The sequence below is a fragment of the Colletes latitarsis genome, unplaced genomic scaffold (genome assembly GCF_051014445.1).
Source record: "Colletes latitarsis isolate SP2378_abdomen unplaced genomic scaffold, iyColLati1 scaffold0021, whole genome shotgun sequence".
NCBI classification, from domain to species: domain Eukaryota; kingdom Metazoa; phylum Arthropoda; class Insecta; order Hymenoptera; family Colletidae; genus Colletes; species Colletes latitarsis.
The window spans coordinates 3,928,067-3,948,829 of record NW_027488371.1 but is presented as its reverse complement, the minus strand read 5'-3'; positions in this window follow the sequence as shown (position 1 = coordinate 3,948,829).

Below are 20,763 nucleotides of genomic sequence, written 5' to 3'. Positions count from 1 at the left end.
CCAGATGATGGCAAATACCAGACATAACCCTGACCTAACCGGTGTTACCCTCTAATATATAGATCACATCCAGGATTAACTCACTTTTTCAGTGTGGTACCACATTACTACGTGATACAATCCAGAAAACGCCCTGGATCTGGCCAACAAGTATGCGAAAAATTGCGAAAGTATGAGCCAGATGATGGCAAATACCAGACCTAACCCTGACCTAACCGGTGTTATCCTCTAAAATATAGATTGAATACAGGTTTAACTCACTGTTTCAGTGTGGTACCACATTACTACGTGATACAATCCAGAAAACGCCCTGGATCTGGCCAACAAGTATGCGAAAAATGCGAAAGTATGAGACAGATGATGGCATATACCAGACCTAACCCAAACCTAACCGGTGTTACCCTCTAATATATAGATCGAATCCAGGATTAACTCACTGTTTCAGTGTGCTACCACATTACTACGTGATCCGAACCAGAAAACGCCCAGGATCTGGCCAACAAGTATGCGACAAATGCGAAAGCATGAGCCAGATGATGGCAAATACCAGACATAACCCTGACCTAACCGGTGTTACCCTCTAATATATAGATCACATCCAGGATTAACTCACTTTTTCAGTGTGGTACCACATTACTACGTGATACAATCCAGAAAACGCCCTGGATCTGGCCAACAAGTATGCGAAAAATTGCGAAAGTATGAGCCAGATGATGGCAAATACCAGACCTAACCCTGACCTAACCGGTGTTATCCTCTAAAATATAGATTGAATACAGGTTTAACTCACTGTTTCAGTGTGGTACCACATTACTACGTGATACAATCCAGAAAACGCCCTGGATCTGGCCAACAAGTATGCGAAAAATGCGAAAGTATGAGACAGATGATGGCATATACCAGACCTAACCCAAACCTAACCGGTGTTACCCTCTAATATATAGATCGAATCCAGGATTAACTCACTGTTTCAGTGTGCTACCACATTACTACGTGATCCGAACCAGAAAACGCCCTGGATCTGGCTAAGAAGTATGCGAAAAATTGCGAAAGTATGACCCAGTTGATGGCAAATACCATATCTAACCCAAACCTAACAGGTGTTACCCTCTAATATATAGATCAAATCCAGGATTAACTCACTGTTTCAGTGTGGTACCACATTACTACGTGATATAACCCAGAAAACGCCCTGGATCTGGCCAACAAGTATGCGAAAAATGCGAAAGTATGAGGCAGGCGATGGCAAATACCAGACCTAACCCTGACCTAACCGGTGTTATCCTCTAAAATATAGATTGAATCCAGGTTTAACTCACTGTTTGAGTGTGGTGCCACATTACTACGTGATCCGACCCAGAAAACGCCCAGGATCTGGCCAACAAGTAGGTGAAAAAAGCGAAAGCATGAGGCAGATGATGGCAAATACCAAACCCAACCCTGACCTAACCGGCGTTATCCTCTAAAATATAGATTGAACATAGGTTTAACTCTCAGCTTCAGAGTGGTTCTACATTACTACGTGATCCAAACCAGAAAACGCCCAGGATCTGGCCAACAAGTATGCGAAAAATGCGAAACATATGAGACAGATGATGGCAAATACCAGACCTAACCCTGACCTCATCGCTGTTATCCTCTAAAATATAGATTGAATCCAGGATTAACTCACTGTTTGAGTGTGGGGCCACATTACTACGTGATCCAACCCAGAAAACGCCCAGTATCTGGGCAACAAGTAGGCGAAAAATGCGAAAGTATGAGACAGATGATGGCAAATACCAGACCTAACCCTGACCTAACCGGTGTTATCCTCTAAAATATAGATTGAATCCAGGTTTAACTCACTGTTTGAGTGTGGGGCCACATTACTACGTGATCCAACCCAGAAAACGCCCAGTATCTGGCCAACAAGTAGGCGGAAAATGCGAAAGTATGAGACAGATGATGGCAAATACCAGACCTAACCCTGACCTCACCGCTGTTATCCTCTAAAATATAGATTGAATCCAGGATTAACTCACTGTTTCAGTGTGGTACCACATTACTACGTGATCCGAACCAGAAAACGCCCAGGATCTGGCCAACAAGTATGCGACAAAAGCGAAAGCATGAGGCAGATGATGGCAAATACCAAACCCAACCCTGACCTAACCGGCGTTATCCTCTAAAATATAGATTGAACATAGGTTTAACTCACAGCTTCAGAGTGGTTCTACATTACTACGTGATCCAAACCAGAAAAGGCCCAGGATCTGGCCAACAAGTATGCGAAAATTACGAAAGTATGAGCCAGATGATGGCAAATACAAGACCTAACCCAAACCTAACCGGTGTTACCCTCTAATATATAGATCGAATCCAGGATTAACTCACTGTTTCAGTGTGGTACCACATTACTACGTGATCCGAACCAGAAAACGCCCAGGATCTGGCCAACAAGTATGCGACAAATGCGAAAGCATGAGCCAGATGATGGCAAATACCAGATCTAACCCTGACCTAACCGGTGTTACCCTCTAAAATATAGATTGAATCCAGGTTTAACTCATGTGGCTGTGTGGTACCACATTACTACGTGATCCAAACCAGAAAACGCCCAGGATGTGGCCAACAAGTATGCGAAAATTGCGAAAGTATGAGCCAGATGATGGCAAATACCAGACCTAACCCAAACCGAACCGGTGTTACCCTCTAATATATAGATCGAATCCAGGATTACTTCACTGTTTCAGTGCCGTACCGCATTACCACGTGATCCAACCCAGAGAACACCCAGTATCTGGCCAACAAGTAGGCGAAAAATGCGAAAGTATGAGACAAATGATGGCAAATACCAGACCTAACCCAGACCTAACCGGCGTTATCCTCTAAAATATAGATTGAATATAGGTTTAACTCACAGCTTCAGAGTGGTTCTACATTACCACGTGATCCAACCCAGAAGACGCCCAGTATCTGGCCAACAAGTAGGCGCAAAATGCGAAAGTATGAGACAGATGATGGCAAATACCAGACCTAACCCAGACCTAACCGGTGTTATCCTCTAAAATATAGATTGAATCCAGGTTTAACCCACTGCTTAAGTGTGATACCACATTGCTATGTGTTCCAAACAAGAAAACGCCCAGGATCTGGCCAACAAGTGTGCGAAAAATACGGACGTATGTGCCAGATGACGGCAAATACCAGTTCTAACCCAAACCTAACCGGTGTTACCCTCTAATATATAGTTCGAATCCAGGATTAACTCACTGTTTCAGTGTGGTACCACATTACTACGTGATCCAAAGCAGAAAACGCCCTGGATCTGGCCAAGAAGTATGCGAAAAATTGAGAAAGTATGAGCCAGATGATGGCAGGTACCATATCTAACCCAAACCTAACCGGTGTTACCCTCTAATATATAGATCAAATCCAGGATTAACTCACTGTTTCAGTGTGGTACCACATTACTACGTGATACAATCCAGAAAACGCCCTGGATCTGGCCAACAAGTATGCGAAAAATGCGAAAGTATGAGGCAGGCGATGGCAACTACCAGACCTAACCCTCTCCTAACCGGTGTTATCCTCTAAAATATAGATTGAATCCAGGTTTAACTCACTGTTTGAGTGTGGTGCCATATTTCTACGTGATCCGACCCAGAAAACGCCCAGGATCTGGCCAACAAGTAGGTGAAAAAAGCGAAAGCATGAGGCAGATGATGGCAAATACCGAACCCAACCCTGACCTAACCGGCGTTATCCTCTAAAATATAGATTGAATATAGGTTTAACTCACAGCTTCAGAGTGGTTCTACATTACCACGTGATCCAACCCAGAAAACGCCCAGTATCTGGCCAACAAGTAGGCGAAAAATGCGAAAGTATGAGACAGATGATGGCAAATACCAGACCTAACCCAGACCTAACCGGTGTTATCCTCTGAAATATAGATTGAATCCAGGTTTAACCCACTGTTTAAGTGTGATACCACATTGCTATGTGTTCCAAACAAGAAAACGCCCAGGATCTGGCCAACAAGTGTGCGAAAAATACGGACGTATGTGCCAGATGATGGCAAATACCAGTTCTAACCCAAACCTAACCGGTGTTACCCTCTAATATATAGATCGAATCCAGGATTAACTCACTGTTTCAGTGTGGTACCACATTACTACGTGATACAATCCAGAAAACGCCCTGGATCTGGCCAACAAGTATGCGAAAAATGTGAAAGTATGAGGCAGGCGATGGCAAATACCAGACCTAACCCTGACCTAACCGGTGTTATCCTCTGAATTATAGATTGAATCCAGGTTTACCTCACTGTTTGAGTGTGGTGCCACATTACTACGTGATCCGACCCAGAAAACGCCCAGGATCTGGCCAACAAGTAGGTGAAAAAAGCGAAAGCATGAGGCCGATGATGGCAAATACCAAGCCCAACCCTGACCTAACCGGCGTTATCCTCTAAAATATAGATTGAACATAGGTTTAACTCACAGCTTCTGAGTGGTTCTACATTACTACGTGATCCAAACCAGAAAACGCCCAGGATCTGGCCAACAAGTATGCGAAAGATGCGAAAGTATGAGCCGGATGATGACAAATACCAGACCTAACCCTGACCTAACCGGTGTTACCCTCTAATATATAGATCGAATCCAGGATTACTACACTGTTTCAGTGCGGTACCACATTACCACGTGATCCAACCCAGAAAACGCCCAGTATCTGGCCAACAAGTAGGCGAAAAATGCGAAAGTATGAGACAGATGATGGCATATACCAGACCTAACCCAAACCTAACCGGTGTTACCCTCTAATATATAGATCGAATCCAGGATTAACTCACTGTTTCAGTGTGCTACCACATTACTACGTGATCCGAACCAGAAAACGCCCAGGATCTGGCCAACAAGTATGCGACAAATGCGAAAGCATGAGCCAGATGATGGCAAATACCAGACATAACCCTGACCTAACCGGTGTTACCCTCTAATATATAGATCACATCCAGGATTAACTCACTTTTTCAGTGTGGTACCACATTACTACGTGATACAATCCAGAAAACGCCCTGGATCTGGCCAACAAGTATGCGAAAAATTGCGAAAGTATGAGCCAGATGATGGCAAATACCAGACCTAACCCTGACCTAACCGGTGTTATCCTCTAAAATATAGATTGAATACAGGTTTAACTCACTGTTTCAGTGTGGTACCACATTACTACGTGATACAATCCAGAAAACGCCCTGGATCTGGCCAACAAGTATGCGAAAAATGCGAAAGTATGAGACAGATGATGGCATATACCAGACCTAACCCAAACCTAACCGGTGTTACCCTCTAATATATAGATCGAATCCAGGATTAACTCACTGTTTCAGTGTGCTACCACATTACTACGTGATCCGAACCAGAAAACGCCCTGGATCTGGCTAAGAAGTATGCGAAAAATTGCGAAAGTATGACCCAGTTGATGGCAAATACCATATCTAACCCAAACCTAACAGGTGTTACCCTCTAATATATAGATCAAATCCAGGATTAACTCACTGTTTCAGTGTGGTACCACATTACTACGTGATACAACCCAGAAAACGCCCTGGATCTGGCCAACAAGTATGCGAAACATTGCGAAAGTATGAGCCAGATGATGGCAAATACCAGACCTAACCCTGACCTAACCGGTGTTATCCTCTAAAATATAGATTGAATACAGGTTTAACTCACTGTTTGAGTGTGGTGCCACATTACTACGTGATCCGACCCAGAAAACGCCCAGGATCTGGCCAACAAGTAGGTGAAAAAAGCGAAAGCATGAGGCAGATGATGGCAAATACCAAACCCAACCCTGACCTAACCGGCGTTATCCTCTAAAATATAGATTGAACATAGGTTTAACTCACAGCTTCAGAGTGGTTCTACATTACTACGTGATCCAAACCAGAAAACGCCCAGGATCTGGCCAACAAGTATGCGAAAAATGCGAAACATATGAGACAGATGATGGCAAATACCAGACCTAACCCTGACCTCATCGCTGTTATCCTCTAAAATATAGATTGAATCCAGGATTAACTCACTGTTTGAGTGTGGGGCCACATTACTACGTGATCCAACCCAGAAAACGCCCAGTATCTGGGCAACAAGTAGGCGAAAAATGCGAAAGTATGAGACAGATGATGGCAAATACCAGACCTAACCCTGACCTAACCGGTGTTATCCTCTAAAATATAGATTGAATCCAGGTTTAACTCACTGTTCGAGTGTGGGGCCACATTACTACGTGATCCGACCCAGAAAACGCCCAGGATCTGGCCAACAAGTAGGTGAAAAAAGCGAAAGCATGAGGCAGATGATGGCAAATACCAAACCCAACCCTGACCTAACCGGCGTTATCCTCTAAAATATAGATTGAACATAGGTTTAACTCACAGCTTCAGAGTGGTTCTACATTACTACGTGATCCAAACCAGAAAACGCCCAGGATCTGGCCAACAAGTAGGTGAAGAAAGCGAAAGCATGAGGCAGATGATGGCAAATACCAAACCCAACCCTGACCTAACCGGCGTTATCCTCTAAAATATAGATTGAACATAGGTTTAACTCACAGCTTCAGAGTGGTTCTACATTACTACGTGATCCAAACCAGAAAACGCCCAGGATCTGGCCAACAAGTATGCGAAAAATGCGAAACATATGAGACAGATGATGGCAAATACCAGACCTAACCCTGACCTCATCGCTGTTATCCTCTAAAATATAGATTGAATCCAGGATTAACTCACTGTTTGAGTGTGGGGCCACATTACTACGTGATCCAACCCAGAAAACGCCCAGTATCTGGGCAACAAGTAGGCGAAAAATGCGAAAGTATGAGACAGATGATGGCAAATACCAGACCTAACCCTGACCTAACCGGTGTTATCCTCTAAAATATAGATTGAATCCAGGTTTAACTCACTGTTTGAGTGTGGGGCCACATTACTACGTGATCCAACCCAGAAAACGCCCAGTATCTGGCCAACAAGTAGGTGAAAAAAGCGAAAGCATGAGGCAGATGATGGCAAATACCAAACCCAACCCTGACCTAACCGGCGTTATCCTCTAAAATATAGATTGAACATAGGTTTAACTCACAGCTTCAGACTGGTTCTACATTACTACGTGATCCAAACCAGAAAACGCCCAGGATCTGGCCAACAAGTAGGTGAAAAAAGCGAAAGCATGAGGCAGATGATGGCAAATACCAAACCCAACCCTGACCTAGCCGGCGTTATCCTCTAAAATATAGATTGAACATAGGTTTAACTCACAGCTTCAGAGTGGTTCTACATTACTACGTGATCCAAACCAGAAAACGCCCAGGATCTGGCCAACAAGTATGCGAAAAATGCGAAACATATGAGACAGATGATGGCAAATACCAGACCTAACCCTGACCTCATCGCTGTTATCCTCTAAAATATAGATTGAATCCAGGATTAACTCACTGTTTGAGAGTGGGGCCACATTACTACGTGATCCAACCCAGAAAACGCCCAGTATCTGGGCAACAAGTAGGCGAAAAATGCGAAAGTATGAGACAGATGATGGCAAATACCAGACCTAACCCAAACCTAACCGGTGTTACCCTCTAATATATAGATCGAATCCAGGATTAACTCACTGTTTCAGTGTGCTACCACATTACTACGTGATCCGAACCAGAAAACGCCCAGGATCTGGCCAACAAGTATGCGACAAATGCGAAAGCATGAGCCAGATGGTGGCAAATACCAGACCTAACCCTGACCTAACCGGTGTTACCCTCTAATATATAGATCACATCCAGGTTTAACTCACTGTTTCAGTGTGGTACCACATTACTACGTGATACAATCCAGAAAACGCCCTGGATCTGGCCAACAAGTATGCGAAAAATGCGAAAGTTTGAGGCAGGCGATGGCAAATACCAGACCTAACCCTGACCTAACCGGTGTTATCCTCTAAAATATAGATTGAATCCAGGATTAACTCAATGTTTCAGTGTGGTACGACATTACTACGTGATCCAAACCAGAAAACGCGCTGGATTTGGCAAACAAGTAGGTGAAAAATGCGAAAGAATGAGCCGGATGATGACAAATACCAGACCTAACCCTGACCTAACCGGTGTTACCCTCTAATATATAGATCGAATACAGGATTAACTCACAGTTTCAGTGTGGTAACACATTACTACGTGATCCAAACCAGTAAACGCCCTCGATCTGGCCAACAAGTATGCGAAAAATGCAAAAGTATGAGGCAGGCGGTGGCAAATACCAGACCTAACCCTGACCTAACCGGTGTTATCCTATAAAATATAGATTGAATCCAGGTTTAACTCACTGTTGGAGTGTGGGGCCACATTACTACGTGATCCAACCCAGAAAACGCCCAGTATATGGCCAACAAGTAGGCGAAAAATGCGAAACATATGAGACAGATGATGGCAAATACCAGACCTAACCCTGACCTAACCGGTGTTATCCTCTAAAATATAGATTGAATCCAGGATTAACTCACTGTTTGAGTGTGGGGCCACATTACTACGTGATCCAACCCAGAAAACGCCCAGTATCTGGCCAACAAGTAGGCGAAAAATGCGAAAGTATGAGACACATGATGGCAAATACCAGAGCTAACCCAGACCTATCCGGTGTTATCCTCTAAAATATAGATTGAATATAGGTTTAACTCACAGCTTCAGAGTGGTTCTACATTACTACGTGATCCAAACCAGAAAACGCCCAGGATCTGGCCAACAAGTATGCGAAATATGCGAAAGTATGAGCCTGATGATGACAAATACCAGACCTAACCGAAACCTAACCGGTGTTACCCTCTAATATATAGATCGAATCCAGGATTACTTCACTGTTTCAGTGCGGTACCACATTACCACGTGATCCAACCCAGAGAACACCCAGTATCTGGCCAACAAGTAGGCGAAAAATGCGAAAGTATGAGACAGATGATGGCAAATACCAGAGCTAACCCAGACCTAACCGGTGTTATCCTCTAAAATATAGATTGAATATAGGTTTAACTCACAGCTTCAGAGTGGTTCTACATTACTACGTGATCCAAACCAGAAAACGCCCAGGATCTGGCCAACAAGTATGCGAAATATGCGAAAGTATGAGCCTGATGATGACAAATACCAGACCTAACCCTGACCTAACCGGTGTTACCCGCTAATATATAGATCGAATCCAGGATTACTACACTGTTTCAGTGCGGTACCACATTACCACGTGATCAAACCCAGAAAACGCCCAGTATCTGGCCAACAAGTAGGCGAAAAATGCGGAAGTATGAGACAGATGATGGCAAATACCAGACCTAACCCTGACCTAACCGGTGTTATCCTCTAAAATATAGATTGAATCCAGGTTTAACTCACTGTTTGAGTGTGGGGCCACATTACTACGTGATCCAACCCAGAAAACGCCCAGTATCTGGCCAACAAGTAGGCGGAAAATGCGAAAGTATGAGACAGATGATGGCAAATACCAGACCTAACCCTGACCTCACCGCTGTTATCCTCTAAAATATAGATTGAATCCAGGATTAACTCCCTGTTTGAGTGTGGTGCCACATTACTACGTGATCCGACCCAGAAAACGCCCAGGATCTGGCCAACAAGTAGGTGAAAAAAGCGAAAGCATGAGGCAGATGATGGCAAATACCAAACCCAACCCTGACCTAACCGGCGTTATCCTCTAAAATATAGATTGAACATAGGTTTAACTCACAGCTTCAGACTGGTTCTACATTACTACGTGATCCAAACCAGAAAACGCCCAGGATCTGGCCAACAAGTAGGTGAAAAAAGCGAAAGCATGAGGCAGATGATGGCAAATACCAAACCCAACCCTGACCTAACCGGCGTTATCCTCTAAAATATAGATTGAACATAGGTTTAACTCACAGCTTCAGAGTGGTTCTACATTACTACGTGATCCAAACCAGAAAACGCCCAGGATCTGGCCAACAAGTATGCGAAAAATGCGAAACATATGAGACAGATGATGGCAAATACCAGACCTAACCCTGACCTCATCGCTGTTATCCTCTAAAATATAGATTGAATCCAGGATTAACTCACTGTTTGAGAGTGGGGCCACATTACTACGTGATCCAACCCAGAAAACGCCCAGTATCTGGGCAACAAGTAGGCGAAAAATGCGAAAGTATGAGACAGATGATGGCAAATACCAGACCTAACCCAAACCTAACCGGTGTTACCCTCTAATATATAGATCGAATCCAGGATTAACTCACTGTTTCAGTGTGCTACCACATTACTACGTGATCCGAACCAGAAAACGCCCAGGATCTGGCCAACAAGTATGCGACAAATGCGAAAGCATGAGCCAGATGGTGGCAAATACCAGACCTAACCCTGACCTAACCGGTGTTACCCTCTAATATATAGATCACATCCAGGTTTAACTCACTGTTTCAGTGTGGTACCACATTACTACGTGATACAATCCAGAAAACGCCCTGGATCTGGCCAACAAGTATGCGAAAAATGCGAAAGTATGAGGCAGGCGATGGCAAATACCAGACCTAACCCTGACCTAACCGGTGTTATCCTCTAAAATATAGATTGAATCCAGGATTAACTCAATGTTTCAGTGTGGTACGACATTACTACGTGATCCAAACCAGAAAACGCGCTGGATTTGGCAAACAAGTAGGTGAAAAATGCGAAAGAATGAGCCGGATGATGACAAATACCAGACCTAACCCTGACCTAACCGGTGTTACCCTCTAATATATAGATCGAATACAGGATTAACTCACAGTTTCAGTGTGGTAACACATTACTACGTGATCCAAACCAGTAAACGCCCTCGATCTGGCCAACAAGTATGCGAAAAATGCAAAAGTATGAGGCAGGCGGTGGCAAATACCAGACCTAACCCTGACCTAACCGGTGTTATCCTATAAAATATAGATTGAATCCAGGTTTAACTCACTGTTGGAGTGTGGGGCCACATTACTACGTGATCCAACCCAGAAAACGCCCAGTATATGGCCAACAAGTAGGCGAAAAATGCGAAACATATGAGACAGATGATGGCAAATACCAGACCTAACCCTGACCTCACCGCTGTTATCCTCTAAAATATAGATTGAATCCAGGATTAACTCACTGTTTGAGTGTGGGGCCACATTACTACGTGATCCAACCCAGAAAACGCCCAGTATCTGGCCAACAAGTAGGCGAAAAATGCGAAAGTATGAGACAGATGATGGCAAATACCAGAGCTAACCCAGACCTAACCGGTGTTATCCTCTAAAATATAGATTGAATATAGGTTTAACTCACAGCTTCAGAGTGGTTCTACATTACTACGTGATCCAAACCAGAAAACGCCCAGGATCTGGCCAACAAGTATGCGAAATATGCGAAAGTATGAGCCTGATGATGACAAATACCAAACCTAACCGAAACCTAACCGGTGTTACCCTCTAATAAATAGATCGAATCCAGGATTACTTCACTGTGTCAGTGCGGTACCACATTACCACGTGATCCAACCCAGAGGACACCCAGTATCTGGCCAACAAGTAGGCGAAAAATGCGAAAGTATGAGACAGATGATGGCAAATACCAGACCTAACCCGAACCTAACCGGTGTTACCCTCTAATATATAGATCGAATCCAGGATTACTACACTGTTTCAGTGCTGTACCACATTACCACGTGATCCAACCCAGGAAACGCCCAGTATCTGGCCAACAAGTAGGCGAAAAATGCGAAAGTATGAGACAGATGATGGCAAATACCAGACCTAACCGAAACCTAACCGGTGTTACCCTCTAATATATAGATCGAATCCAGGATTACTTCACTGTTTCAGTGCGGTACCACATTACCACGTGATCAAACCCAGAAAACGCCCAGTATCTGGCCAACAAGTAGGCGAAAAATGCGGAAGTATGAGACAGATGATGGCAAATACCAGACCTAACCCTGACCTAACCGGTGTTATCCTCTAAAATATAGATTGAATCCAGGTTTAACTCATTGTTTAAGTGTGATACCACATTGCTATGTGTTCCAAACCAGCAAACGCCCAGGATCTGGCCAGCAAGTATGCGAAAATTGCGAAAGTATGGGCCAGATGATGGCAAATACCAGACCTAACCCAAACCTAACCGGTGTTACCCTCTAATATATGGATCGAATCCAGGATTACTACACTGTTTCAGTGCGGTACCACATTACCACGTGATCCAAACCAGGAAACGCCCAGTATCTGGCCAACAAGTAGGCGAAAAATGCGGAAGTATGAGACAGATGATGGCAAATACCAGACCTAACCCTGACCTAACCGGTGTTATCCTCTAAAATATAGATTGAATCCAGGTTTAACTCACTGTTTGAGTGAGGGGCCACATTACTACGTGATCCAACCCAGAAAACGCCCAGTATCTGGCCAACAAGTAGGCGAAGAATGCGAAAGTATGAGACAGATGATGGCAAATACCAGACCTAACCCTGACCTAACCGGTGTTACCCTCTAATATATAGATCGAATCCAGGATTACTACACTGTTTCAGTGCGGTACCAGATTACCACGTGATCCAACCCAGAAAACGCCCAGGATCTGGCCAACAAGTAGGCGAAAAATGCGAAAGTATGAGACAGATGATGGCAAATACCAGACCTAACCCAGACCAAACCGGTGCTATCCTCTAAAATATAGATTGAATCCAGGTTTAGTTCATTGTTTAAGTGTGATACCGCATTGCTATGTGTTCCAAACCAGAAAACGCCCAGTATCTGGCCAACAAGTAGGCGAAAAATGCGAAATATATGAGACAGATGATGGCAAATACCAGACCTAACCCAAACCTAACCGGTGTTAGCCTCTAAAATATAGATTGAATCCAGGATTAACTCACTGTTTCAGTGTGGTACCATATTACTACGTTATCCAAACCAGAAGACGCCCAGGATCTGGCCAATAAGTATGCGAAAAATGCGAAAGTATGAGTCGGATGATGGCAAATACCAGACCTAACCCAGACCTAACCGGCGTTATCCTCGAAAATATAGATTGAATCCAGGATTAACTCAATGTTTAAGTGTGATACCACATTGCTATGTCTTCCAAACCAGAAAACGCCCAGGATCTGGCCAGCAAGTATGCGAAAATTGCGAAAGTATGAGCCAGATGATGGCAAATACTAGACCCAACCCAAACCTAACCGGTGTTACCCTCTAATATATAGATCGAATCCAGGATTACTACACTGTTTCAGTGCGGTACCACATTACCACGTGATCCAACCCAGGAAACGCCCAGTATCTGGCCAACAAGTAGGCGAAAAATGCGAAAGTATGAGTCAGATGATGGCAAATACCAGACCTAACCCTGACCTAACCGGTGTTATCCTCTAAAATATAGATTGAATCCAGGTTTAACTCACTGTTTGAGTGTGGGGCCACATTACTACGTGATCCAACCCAGAAAACGCCCAGTATCTGGCCAACAAGTAGGCGGAAAATGCGAAAGTATGAGACAGATGATGGCAAATACCAGACCTAACCCTGACCTCACCGCTGTTATCCTCTAAAATATAGATTGAATCCAGGATTAACTCACTGTTTAAGTATGATACCACATTGCTATGTGATCCAAACCAGAAAACGCCCAGGATCTGGCCAACAAGTATGCGAAAATTGCGAAAGTATGAGCCAGATGATGGCAAATACCAGACCTAACCCAAACCTAACCGGTGGTACCCTCTAATATATAGATCGAGTCCAGGATTACTACACTGTTTCAGTGCGGTACCACATTACGACGTGATCCAACCCAGGAAACGCCCAGTATCTGGCCAACAAGTAGGCGAAAAATGCGAATGTATGAGACAGATGATGGCAAATACCAGAACTAACCCTGACCTAACCGGTGTTATCCTCTAAAATATAGATTGAATCCAGGATTAACTCACTTTTTCAGTGTGGTACCACATTACTACGTGATACAATCCAGAAAACGCCCTGGATCTGGCCAACAAGTATGCGAAAAATTGCGAAAGTATGAGCCAGATGATGGCAAATACCAGACCTAACCCTGACCTAACCGGTGTTATCCTCTAAAATATAGATTGAATACAGGTTTAACTCACTGTTTCAGTGTGGTACCACATTACTACGTGATACAATCCAGAAAACGCCCTGGATCTGGCCAACAAGTATGCGAAAAATGCGAAAGTATGAGACAGATGATGGCATATACCAGACCTAACCCAAACCTAACCGGTGTTACCCTCTAATATATAGATCGAATCCAGGATTAACTCACTGTTTCAGTGTGCTACCACATTACTACGTGATCCGAACCAGAAAACGCCCTGGATCTGGCTAAGAAGTATGCGAAAAATTGCGAAAGTATGACCCAGTTGATGGCAAATACCATATCTAACCCAAACCTAACAGGTGTTACCCTCTAATATATAGATCAAATCCAGGATTAACTCACTGTTTCAGTGTGGTACCACATTACTACGTGATACAACCCAGAAAACGCCCTGGATCTGGCCAACAAGTATGCGAAACATTGCGAAAGTATGAGCCAGATGATGGCAAATACCAGACCTAACCCTGACCTAACCGGTGTTATCCTCTAAAATATAGATTGAATACAGGTTTAACTCACTGTTTGAGTGTGGTGCCACATTACTACGTGATCCGACCCAGAAAACGCCCAGGATCTGGCCAACAAGTAGGTGAAAAAAGCGAAAGCATGAGGCAGATGATGGCAAATACCAAACCCAACCCTGACCTAACCGGCGTTATCCTCTAAAATATAGATTGAACATAGGTTTAACTCACAGCTTCAGAGTGGTTCTACATTACTACGTGATCCAAACCAGAAAACGCCCAGGATCTGGCCAACAAGTATGCGAAAAATGCGAAACATATGAGACAGATGATGGCAAATACCAGACCTAACCCTGACCTCATCGCTGTTATCCTCTAAAATATAGATTGAATCCAGGATTAACTCACTGTTTGAGTGTGGGGCCACATTACTACGTGATCCAACCCAGAAAACGCCCAGTATCTGGGCAACAAGTAGGCGAAAAATGCGAAAGTATGAGACAGATGATGGCAAATACCAGACCTAACCCTGACCTAACCGGTGTTATCCTCTAAAATATAGATTGAATCCAGGTTTAACTCACTGTTCGAGTGTGGGGCCACATTACTACGTGATCCGACCCAGAAAACGCTCAGGATCTGGCCAACAAGTAGGTGAAAAAAGCGAAAGCATGAGGCAGATGATGGCAAATACCAAACCCAACCCTGACCTAACCGGCGTTATCCTCTAAAATATAGATTGAACATAGGTTTAACTCACAGCTTCAGAGTGGTTCTACATTACTACGTGATCCAAACCAGAAAACGCCCAGGATCTGGCCAACAAGTAGGTGAAGAAAGCGAAAGCATGAGGCAGATGATGGCAAATACCAAACCCAACCCTGACCTAACCGGCGTTATCCTCTAAAATATAGATTGAACATAGGTTTAACTCACAGCTTCAGAGTGGTTCTACATTACTACGTGATCCAAACCAGAAAACGCCCAGGATCTGGCCAACAAGTATGCGAAAAATGCGAAACATATGAGACAGATGATGGCAAATACCAGACCTAACCCTGACCTCATCGCTGTTATCCTCTAAAATATAGATTGAATCCAGGATTAACTCACTGTTTGAGTGTGGGGCCACATTACTACGTGATCCAACCCAGAAAACGCCCAGTATCTGGGCAACAAGTAGGCGAAAAATGCGAAAGTATGAGACAGATGATGGCAAATACCAGACCTAACCCTGACCTAACCGGTGTTATCCTCTAAAATATAGATTGAATCCAGGTTTAACTCACTGTTTGAGTGTGGGGCCACATTACTACGTGATCCAACCCAGAAAACGCCCAGTATCTGGCCAACAAGTAGGTGAAAAAAGCGAAAGCATGAGGCAGATGATGGCAAATACCAAACCCAACCCTGACCTAACCGGCGTTATCCTCTAAAATATAGATTGAACATAGGTTTAACTCACAGCTTCAGACTGGTTCTACATTACTACGTGATCCAAACCAGAAAACGCCCAGGATCTGGCCAACAAGTAGGTGAAAAAAGCGAAAGCATGAGGCAGATGATGGCAAATACCAAACCCAACCCTGACCTAGCCGGCGTTATCCTCTAAAATATAGATTGAACATAGGTTTAACTCACAGCTTCAGAGTGGTTCTACATTACTACGTGATCCAAACCAGAAAACGCCCAGGATCTGGCCAACAAGTATGCGAAAAATGCGAAACATATGAGACAGATGATGGCAAATACCAGACCTAACCCTGACCTCATCGCTGTTATCCTCTAAAATATAGATTGAATCCAGGATTAACTCACTGTTTGAGAGTGGGGCCACATTACTACGTGATCCAACCCAGAAAACGCCCAGTATCTGGGCAACAAGTAGGCGAAAAATGCGAAAGTATGAGACAGATGATGGCAAATACCAGACCTAACCCAAACCTAACCGGTGTTACCCTCTAATATATAGATCGAATCCAGGATTAACTCACTGTTTCAGTGTGCTACCACATTACTACGTGATCCGAACCAGAAAACGCCCAGGATCTGGCCAACAAGTATGCGACAAATGCGAAAGCATGAGCCAGATGGTGGCAAATACCAGACCTAACCCTGACCTAACCGGTGTTACCCTCTAATATATAGATCACATCCAGGTTTAACTCACTGTTTCAGTGTGGTACCACATTACTACGTGATACAATCCAGAAAACGCCCTGGATCTGGCCAACAAGTATGCGAAAAATGCGAAAGTTTGAGGCAGGCGATGGCAAATACCAGACCTAACCCTGACCTAACCGGTGTTATCCTCTAAAATATAGATTGAATCCAGGATTAACTCAATGTTTCAGTGTGGTACGACATTACTACGTGATCCAAACCAGAAAACGCGCTGGATTTGGCAAACAAGTAGGTGAAAAATGCGAAAGAATGAGCCGGATGATGACAAATACCAGACCTAACCCTGACCTAACCGGTGTTACCCTCTAATATATAGATCGAATACAGGATTAACTCACAGTTTCAGTGTGGTAACACATTACTACGTGATCCAAACCAGTAAACGCCCTCGATCTGGCCAACAAGTATGCGAAAAATGCAAAAGTATGAGGCAGGCGGTGGCAAATACCAGACCTAACCCTGACCTAACCGGTGTTATCCTATAAAATATAGATTGAATCCAGGTTTAACTCACTGTTGGAGTGTGGGGCCACATTACTACGTGATCCAACCCAGAAAACGCCCAGTATATGGCCAACAAGTAGGCGAAAAATGCGAAACATATGAGACAGATGATGGCAAATACCAGACCTAACCCTGACCTAACCGGTGTTATCCTCTAAAATATAGATTGAATCCAGGATTAACTCACTGTTTGAGTGTGGGGCCACATTACTACGTGATCCAACCCAGAAAACGCCCAGTATCTGGCCAACAAGTAGGCGAAAAATGCGAAAGTATGAGACACATGATGGCAAATACCAGAGCTAACCCAGACCTATCCGGTGTTATCCTCTAAAATATAGATTGAATATAGGTTTAACTCACAGCTTCAGAGTGGTTCTACATTACTACGTGATCCAAACCAGAAAACGCCCAGGATCTGGCCAACAAGTATGCGAAATATGCGAAAGTATGAGCCTGATGATGACAAATACCAGACCTAACCGAAACCTAACCGGTGTTACCCTCTAATATATAGATCGAATCCAGGATTACTTCACTGTTTCAGTGCGGTACCACATTACCACGTGATCCAACCCAGAGAACACCCAGTATCTGGCCAACAAGTAGGCGAAAAATGCGAAAGTATGAGACAGATGATGGCAAATACCAGAGCTAACCCAGACCTAACCGGTGTTATCCTCTAAAATATAGATTGAATATAGGTTTAACTCACAGCTTCAGAGTGGTTCTACATTACTACGTGATCCAAACCAGAAAACGCCCAGGATCTGGCCAACAAGTATGCGAAATATGCGAAAGTATGAGCCTGATGATGACAAATACCAGACCTAACCCTGACCTAACCGGTGTTACCCTCTAATATATAGATCGAATCCAGGATTACTACACTGTTTCAGTGCGGTACCACATTACCACGTGATCAAACCCAGAAAACGCCCAGTATCTGGCCAACAAGTAGGCGAAAAATGCGGAAGTATGAGACAGATGATGGCAAATACCAGACCTAACCCTGACCTAACCGGTGTTATCCTCTAAAATATAGATTGAATCCAGGTTTAACTCACTGTTTGAGTGTGGGGCCACATTACTACGTGATCCAACCCAGAAAACGCCCAGTATCTGGCCAACAAGTAGGCGGAAAATGCGAAAGTATGAGACAGATGATGGCAAATACCAGACCTAACCCTGACCTCACCGCTGTTATCCTCTAAAATATAGATTGAATCCAGGATTAACTCCCTGTTTGAGTGTGGTGCCACATTACTACGTGATCCGACCCAGAAAACGCCCAGGATCTGGCCAACAAGTAGGTGAAAAAAGCGAAAGCATGAGGCAGATGATGGCAAATACCAAACCCAACCCTGACCTAACCGGCGTTATCCTCTAAAATATAGATTGAACATAGGTTTAACTCACAGCTTCAGACTGGTTCTACATTACTACGTGATCCAAACCAGAAAACGCCCAGGATCTGGCCAACAAGTAGGTGAAAAAAGCGAAAGCATGAGGCAGATGATGGCAAATACCAAACCCAACCCTGACCTAACCGGCGTTATCCTCTAAAATATAGATTGAACATAGGTTTAACTCACAGCTTCAGAGTGGTTCTACATTACTACGTGATCCAAACCAGAAAACGCCCAGGATCTGGCCAACAAGTATGCGAAAAATGCGAAACATATGAGACAGATGATGGCAAATACCAGACCTAACCCTGACCTCATCGCTGTTATCCTCTAAAATATAGATTGAATCCAGGATTAACTCACTGTTTGAGAGTGGGGCCACATTACTACGTGATCCAACCCAGAAAACGCCCAGTATCTGGGCAACAAGTAGGCGAAAAATGCGAAAGTATGAGACAGATGATGGCAAATACCAGACCTAACCCAAACCTAACCGGTGTTACCCTCTAATATATAGATCGAATCCAGGATTAACTCACTGTTTCAGTGTGCTACCACATTACTACGTGATCCGAACCAGAAAACGCCCAGGATCTGGCCAACAAGTATGCGACAAATGCGAAAGCATGAGCCAGATGGTGGCAAATACCAGACCTAACCCTGACCTAACCGGTGTTACCCTCTAATATATAGATCACATCCAGGTTTAACTCACTGTTTCAGTGTGGTACCACATTACTACGTGATACAATCCAGAAAACGCCCTGGATCTGGCCAACAAGTATGCGAAAAATGCGAAAGTATGAGGCAGGCGATGGCAAATACCAGACCTAACCCTGACCTAACCGGTGTTATCCTCTAAAATATAGATTGAATCCAGGATTAACTCAATGTTTCAGTGTGGTACGACATTACTACGTGATCCAAACCAGAAAACGCGCTGGATTTGGCAAACAAGTAGGTGAAAAATGCGAAAGAATGAGCCGGATGATGACAAATACCAGACCTAACCCTGACCTAACCGGTGTTACCCTCTAATATATAGATCGAATACAGGATTAACTCACAGTTTCAGTGTGGTAACACATTACTACGTGATCCAAACCAGTAAACGCCCTCGATCTGGCCAACAAGTATGCGAAAAATGCAAAAGTATGAGGCAGGCGGTGGCAAATACCAGACCTAACCCTGACCTAACCGGTGTTATCCTATAAAATATAGATTGAATCCAGGTTTAACTCACTGTTGGAGTGTGGGGCCACATTACTACGTGATCCAACCCAGAAAACGCCCAGTATATGGCCAACAAGTAGGCGAAAAATGCGAAACATATGAGACAGATGATGGCAAATACCAGACCTAACCCTGACCTCACCGCTGTTATCCTCTAAAATATAGATTGAATCCAGGATTAACTCACTGTTTGAGTGTGGGGCCACATTACTACGTGATCCAACCCAGAAAACGCCCAGTATCTGGCCAACAAGTAGGCGAAAAATGCGAAAGTATGAGACAGATGATGGCAAATACCAGAGCTAACCCAGACCTAACCGGTGTTATCCTCTAAAATATAGATTGAATATAGGTTTAACTCACAGCTTCAGAGTGGTTCTACATTACTACGTGATCCAAACCAGAAAACGCCCAGGATCTGGCCAACAAGTATGCGAAATATGCGAAAGTATGAGCCTGATGATGACAAATACCAAACCTAACCGAAACCTAACCGGTGTTACCCTCTAATAAATAGATCGAATCCAGGATTACTTCACTGTGTCAGTGCGGTACCACATTACCACGTGATCCAACCCAGAGGACACCCAGTATCTGGCCAACAAGTAGGCGAAAAATGCGAAAGTATGAGACAGATGATGGCAAATACCAGACCTAACCCGAACCTAACCGGTGTTACCCTCTAATATATAGATCGAATCCAGGATTACTACACTGTTTCAGTGCTGTACCACATTACCACGTGATCCAACCCAGGAAACGCCCAGTATCTGGCCAAC